This window comes from Centruroides sculpturatus, unplaced genomic scaffold (assembly GCF_000671375.1).
Source record: "Centruroides sculpturatus isolate CEXI.00-Female unplaced genomic scaffold, Cexi_2.0 scaffold1602, whole genome shotgun sequence".
Lineage (NCBI taxonomy): Eukaryota > Metazoa > Arthropoda > Arachnida > Scorpiones > Buthidae > Centruroides > Centruroides sculpturatus.
Window position 1 is genome coordinate 97,950 of NW_019385738.1, and position 7,895 is coordinate 105,844.

A 7,895-nucleotide genomic window follows, 5' to 3' on the forward strand; every position below is an offset into this window, starting at 1 on the left:
CTTAAAATTGACTTTAACTTAAATGAAAATAAACACGACATATTTCTTTGCAATTGGCATTATATAAAATACTTATTCCTTAAAAATATTTTTTAAGAATAACGATATTAAAATAATTAAAGACCAGCGTAAAAGCCAAAAATAAATATGAGTATAAATAATAAATAATATATTTTACGTTCTAAAAATACTTTCTAATGAATATAAACGTGCCCTATCGTCTTCTAGTTACTAACTTAAAATATCTAAAGAAAAACTTAGGTAGTTATAATAATGAAATGAAGCACCCGTCAACGAATTATCTACTCTAATAAATTAACGGAATTACTATTTCAATCTGTCTATAAATTTGAGCTTAATTAAATAAACATACCTTAATCACTTTGTAAAGTAGAATTAAACAAAATATTAATATTCTGATAAAATTATCGTTGTAATTAGAATAATACGTGACGAGTGCTCATTCTTGAAAGCAAACAGTGATGCAAAGTGAGGAAGTTATTGATTCAACTGCAGTATTGTTTGCTAAATAGTGAATGAACTTTAGTATTTTTATCATGTTTGACATCAGAAGAGCTGTTTGCAAATCCTGTTGAACATGACTTTACTTATATTTGTATTATGGGTTATGCATTAATGAAAGTGATTTTTATGTATTTTATTAATTATAATTCTTTTATTAGAAATAGAACAATCCATATTAATAATTTATAGTACGTATCAGATTTTCTTAATAAATTTACAATATTTAATTAATATTATAATTTATTGACCAAACTATAAGTGCAATTTTTATTTTTTCTACATACGAAACAGCTAATTGTAAATCTATTTCTAGACGTGTTAAGTTTATCATTCTTAATGAAATAATCTAGAATCAGAAAAATAGTTTTCTCAAGAGTAATATATTCTAAAAAAGCAAATAATTCAGTGAAAAACGTATTAAATTTAATATTTTGTTATATTATAAATATCTAAGTAATTTAAAAAACGATTTAAAATATTCTAAAAATTTCTTATAATTTATCTGCACTTTTAGATAAGTAAATTTTAATATATTTTTATTAATTATAAGTGCGTACTAACACATAAAACAAAACATTTTTAGAAGTTTTAAAGCTTCAGTTTCTTTGGTCTTTTTTGATTTAACAAAGATTAGATGGAGGTTGAGCTATAAAAAAAATTTTCATTAAAAGAATGTTTGTTAGCTTGACTTAAGAAAGGTTACGTTGATAGATGAGAAAGAATCGATTCAACTAAAGATCCAATAGTTAGAAAACTTGGTTCAAAAATATATACAAAAAAAATTTAAAACAGTAAAAAAAATAATGCACAGTACAATATAACAAACAAGATAATAAGTTACGTCTAAATTAAAAGTGACGCGTGTCTTGATACGCGATTATATCATAAAAATAAATTAGTCGTAAATTAATTCCAGGAATTTCTATACAGAAACTTTACACATACAGAAATTCTTTTAATCTTGCTCAGGGTTCAATTAATTAAAATTGTTTCGACACTAAAAATGTATAATTTTATACGATTATGACAAGTTTAAGCAGTTAAAATTTCAAAATTTTACGTAAATTACATTAATTTTTATGTTTTTAAAAATTTCAAATACGAACCAATAAAATTTGTTAATTTACGCATTTATTAGACGTCACGAAAATTTAAACTAATTAGAAAAGTATTTGAAATTTATTTAAATTTGATTAACCAATAAATGAAAAGGAGGCGGAGGTTAGTGATGATAATTTTTTACTCTAATTGGTTAGTTTGGAATTTATCACTCGTGTGAACTTTAAGATTTTTCAAGAATTTTAGCAATTTTTTGGCCATTTTTTACTTATGTTTTTCTTTTTTAAATTAATTTTTAAACCTTTAAAGCCTATGTTTGGAAATATAACTCATAATTTTAGTTATTAAGCGCATAAAAAGATAAAATAGATTATTTGATATAAAAAAATCAAAAAGGGTTACTATATCAAAAATTACTGAATAAATTAATTTAAATAAATTTAATTTATATTTTATTCAATTTATATTTAAATTGTAGTAATTCTAAATTTAGATACCATTATTAAATTTAAAGATATTTGAATATTTTAATTGCAATTAATTAAATATTTTATACTTATTTAAATAATATAAATTAATAATTTATAAATTCCGTTTTAACAAAATTACTAAAAACTTCAAACTGACTTAATTGGTCAATGTCGAGTAATAATTTATTTTTGATAATTTTAAAGTAAAAATTTTATTATTTAAAATATTCAAATTGAATCATATTATTGTCTCATTTAATGTTCAATTAAAATAAGTTAAATAATCTATTTAAATTAAGACATCACAGCGTTTATACCAATGGGAAACACCATTTATTTCAATAATATATTCTCAGCAAATAAGCTTTAAAGTATAATTTTCATAATACATTCGATTTAATTTGATTGATTATCAATATTTTAAAGCAAATTTTTATAATAAATTCTAACAAATTTAGCTAAAAATTACTAATTAATTAATTAAAAAATGATTTTATGTAGTTAAATTAAAATAAAAAAAAAAACTTATTTTTAAAAATTGAAGATAATTGAAAATTTTTAAATGTTTCTGTAACTCAGAACTATGTTGACTTTTATATACAATTATATGAAATTTAAAATCAGCAGAATTCTATAAAAATTTATAAAAAGTGTAATATTTTTGTTAAGTTATCGTTAAAGTGTCAATTTTAATGAGATTATATCGATAAATTTGGCATACTTCAAAGCAGGTGTTGGACTTATTCTTATATAGGAGTTCATTAAGATAAAAGGATCGAGGAAACAAAAGAGGAATGTGAATCCAAAAATACTTGGAGCGTAATGAGAAACCATCTGCTGCAAAATGATTATTGGTTACACATGACCAACTTACCAAAGAACATATAGAAGTTTTTTAATTATTTTTTTCCATTAAAAATTCAGTTTTGTTACGAAGAAACGTTAATAATAAAAATATTTATTTTTTAATAAAGAAATATATATATTTTTACTTAACTTGGATTAAAGTTTTATATAATAAAGAAATATGGCATTATTACGTAAGTATTAAATAAAAATAAATACAAAGAATTTCATAATAAAATTCAATTAAGTATTGATTTTTTTATCGGAAAAATACTGTAAGGATATAAATTCAGGGTCCTTATTTATGTATCAAAATCTGAGTAAGAATTGAGTGTCATATGATAAATTAATTTTTTGTAATTTATAATAATTAGGGATTAAATTTATTTCATGGTAATTCGATCATTTTCTGTAATTATCGATTAAATTAGCTAAACGAAATTTGGTTGCTCGTCTTACGAAGTACACAAATTTTCTTTAATATTGTTGTTTAATATTGTTCATATAATACTATATGAAGTGTTATTTCGAACGCAATGAAGTGTTAACTGAACGCACCAGTCTGTTCGACATCCTTTATTCAATTCTTATCCTTGATCGATACATTAGTCAATTTTTTTCACTTAAATATATTTTTCAAAAGTTTATATCTATTAAGAATTATTGGACCTCATCTTGGAGTTTGTCTATAATAGTTTGTTCTCGCTCCTTTTCTAGTCCTCCACTACTTTTACAGTATTCGTGGTAGAACTTGACGTTTAATACTAAGGATGTTAGCCATTCCTAATTTTCTTTACTTTATCTGTTTTTAAGTCTTATATGCTTATACTTTATATGCTTTTTAAATAAAGAATTGAATAAAGAATGTTAAATAGTCGGGTATCTTCAGTTAACATTTAAGTGTGGTTAAAAAACATAAAGGCACAGTTCCAAACAGTAAAATATATATATATATATNATTTATTAAATTTAACAACAAACACAGAAAAAAAAATAATTAAAAAAAAAGCAATTTCTTCATCAGCATCCATGCATCCGTGTAGAGGATTATTTATCTCATAAAGCAGATACAATTTTCTAAGAGGAATATGTGCATTTTTATGTCATATATATCAACTAAAAGCATTCATAAAGAAGAAACGAGAAAAAAATTTTGTAAGCATCTATTCAAAGAATCTTTTTAAAAGAAAATATATTAACCCTTTATTTAAGCTACAAATGGGGTTAACAATGTTACTATCGTCAGCCGACAGAGGGCATAACACAGTTTCGTAGAAAGAATCAAGGATGGAGTGTGGCACTGATACATCTGTTGTTGCTTGTATGTGCTGCTGACTCACAGTAGTAAAGGTAAGTCGAAGTTTTACAGCTTTGTATCGTCAAACATAACTATTTTACATACGAAAAACAACAAATAAATCATTTTGTAACTTTAAAAGTCGCAAACAAAGTTACACATATGTTTATCGATAACAAAACTACAGAAAAAATTTTTGAAATCATAATTTATAAAAAGAAAACTAAAAAGTTAAACTCTTAATAAATTTTAAATATGTAAAAAAGTATTTTATTAACTACGGAAGAGGGATGTTACAACTAAGTATTTGACGTATCAACAAGTGATTGTAAAATTGTATATAAAGTATATTTATCAAAATAGGAAAGCGCAAAATATGCCCGTGACCTTATTTTGCATTTTTTCTAAATTATTTGTAGACGAAAAAGACTTTAGTTGGTGCCAAAAGTGGCGCAGTACGGGATTAGTACCGTCGCAATTCATTCCTAACTGAAGCAAGCACAAACCGACTTTTCCTGTTCTGTGCACCAAACAGGTGAGTATTAATATACATAAATACACTATTTTATTCAACACAAAAATATTTTTTATGTCTAAAAAGTTATGAAGTGATAAAATAAGTTAAAAAATTTGTTATAAACTCCCTCAAAATTTTTTCTTGAGTGTTTTATACTTTCAAATCGTTTCTGTATAAAATGAATTAATTCAGAGTTTTGTATTAAATTATATTTAATTATTAGGTTTAAAGTATTATTAAGAGTTTAAAAAAACAATGTTTTAATACAATAATATCTATAATATACTTTAAAAATTTTCAAATTATCAATCTAATCAAAGATTATTTTTATATAATTACACTTATTATATTTATAAAAATCTACCTTCTATATATTTGTCTCCACTCTTAAACTCTTATTCTTATTTTTTTTATAGCTTTTTAATTTTGTATGAATAATATTTATATATATATATATTAAGAATTTAATATAGGCTTTATTTAATATTTTCAAAGCAAATTTTTAAATTGTTTACTTATTAAGAAAACGTTTGCTTTCAAAGCAAAAATCAATCATTATTCTTAAATAAAAATTTATTTATTCAAACTATTTAAAGATTATTATCAATAGCTTTTTTAAAGTAGAGTTTTATGAGAGTATTGTTTATCAAAATTAAAAATAAAATAAAATAAATCGTTTGTTATCCAATTTTATTCTTACAGAAAAATCGTTCCTTCTGTTCGAAACGTTGTATTGAACATTGTTTCTGTTAAAAAAAAATAATAATATCGACGTCTATTGCTACAAACTGTTTAATGTCTACTTTTAGAAAACAGTTTTCTTTCCTTCATTCGTGTTCAGAATAGAAATTTTTGTTTCTATTTTAATTTTGTTTCAAATTATAATCATTAACGCATTCTGATAAAAGAAATGTTTAAAACTTTTAACACTCAAAAAGAATTTCTTTATCAGATTTCTCACTTTCTTATATTGATAAATGCTCAATAACAATCTCGAAAATGTATGTTGTTGTGATTTCTAATTGGAAAATCTTCAGTAAAATGACGCTATAGCTTAACAAAGAGTCGAAACTTTACTTTTAAAGTAATCAATTCGATTGAAAATTGTGTGGAATAACGTTGTTTTGAACAAATTGTCACATAAACTGTCACACTTCTTTGTTGATGTAACCATTCGGAGCCATGATGAAGGTGGAGATGAGATCGCTAATGTAGATAGCCTGAAGAGAGATCCACATGATTTCTATTCCTAGAAATCTATATTTAGCTAAATATTTGCAACTGTATCTATTTACAGACAATTAAGTCTGCCACTAGATATTTTATAAACCTTGTATATGTCTCATTTACATCTCCCAAGTTGTCTGTTTAGTAAACAGGAATCTTACTTAAAGTAAAAATCAATTTAGATAACAGATTTTACCTTTAAACAAATCCTTCTCTTTTAATTACGTTTAAGAAAATGTAATTAAGAAGGATTTGAAAGTCCCATTTGTCACTTTCACGCTCGAATTCTCCGGATTAACATAATCTATGATTAATAATCATCTCAGATTAACATAATTTGATCAGTCGAAAGTTTTTTGAGCGTTACATACGAGGATTTTATAAAGGAATTAAAATAATCCCGCTTTTATCCCAGCGTATTAAACTGCACTATCTGCAATAACATAAAATGTATAGATTAGAACAACGATCTCTTTAAGACTTATAAAAAATGTTTTATTCAAAAACTTGAAGCAGTTAACATTTCATTTTATAAGAATTTATTAATGATAATTTGTGTTATATTTCATGAAATTAACATAGAACGCAATGTATAAATAGAGAAAATATGTTTTCAGCGATTGATCAAATTGCATTGGAGCAATGGGCTGTAAAGAAATTACGTTCGTAAGATTTTTTAAATCTATCTAATATATATGCAAATAGGGAAAAGCATTTAAATCGTTACTTTGCTTCAACCAACAATCATAAAGAAATCGAATATATGAATAAAATATATACCTTTCTAATAGAGTAGCGTGTTTAAAAACCATAGAATGATAGTATTTTAATTGAGGTTTTACTGTATAAATATCTGTATTGTTAAGATCTTCGTCGTTTTTTTTTAATTTTTCGGGGTTAAACCACACCCAACATGTGACATGTTCGCATCATTATGCAATGTATGCCATGCCAGCCAGCATTCTATTTCCAAGTTTTCTCTTGTCAAATGTTAATAAAAGTAGTCACCGTTTACACTTATTTTAGCAACGAAGTTGCTGCCAAAATTTAATCAAGTCGAGCCAAACTCTTCTCTATTATTGGATAGTCAAGTTCTATGAGAGTTCAAATGGAAATATTTATTAATGTAGTGTGAAAATTTGAAATATTAATAATGTAAAATGAAGTAGAAATTGTTAAGATTTAATAATTTAATTATATCGCTTTATTAAATTTTAATTACATATTTTTTAGACTTATTTAATGCAACTTTTTAATCGATAAAATTACTATTTTAGATATTTTAGATATTGCAACTCCAATTCTCAGGTGAGACATAAAAGTTTATCGAATTTCAAAAGTTCATTATTAAATGCTTTGGTTGACTTGAAATATTTTTCTAATAACTCTTTTAATATCCGTAGTTTTGTAGAATTTTCTTATTTTACTTTAATGACGACTCTGATTTTATAAGTATATAGTAACACTTAAGTCTTTTTACTGAGACGAACTTTCGTGTATTCATAAATATATTTCCATTCAATTTTTAATCAAAATAATATAAACATGTGAGTCTTATTGCACTTGTATATATATATATATATATATAAATTTAATTTATAAAATTTATTTTTAAACTAGCCTATAGAAATAATATTTATTTCACTGGTAAAAAAAATTGTTAATTAAAAATTTCTAATAAATATATATCGTCCTCTTCAATATTTGTGATATAGAATAAAAAGTTCTAGAAAAAAAATCAGTCAAAGACGAGAATGTTCAATGATTATTGGTTGACGAAATAAAAATAGTAAGGAGGAGGAGGAGCGACCACACCCATTTTCGTATCTCTAACCAATCTTGTTAAAACAACAAACAAATCTGTAACAAATCTTCGTTTAAATCTTTTGCATTTTATATTCAACACAACGCCGACGACGACTTTGTTATTTTATTATTATTATATTTCAAAATA

At 23.8% G+C, this 7,895-nt stretch overlaps 1 protein-coding gene across 1 annotated transcript in view; it reads left to right on the forward strand.

The window, feature by feature from the left end:
* Positions 1-4,182: 4,182 nt before the first annotated feature.
* LOC111641673 (FMRFamide receptor-like) overlaps positions 4,183-7,895 on the forward strand; it is a 35,879-nt gene continuing 32,166 nt past the window's right edge. The window contains exons 1-2 of the mRNA XM_023387876.1: positions 4,183-4,250; positions 4,617-4,732. The gene's annotated coding sequence lies outside the window, so the exon portion shown is untranslated. The remainder of the gene's footprint in view (positions 4,251-4,616; positions 4,733-7,895) is intronic.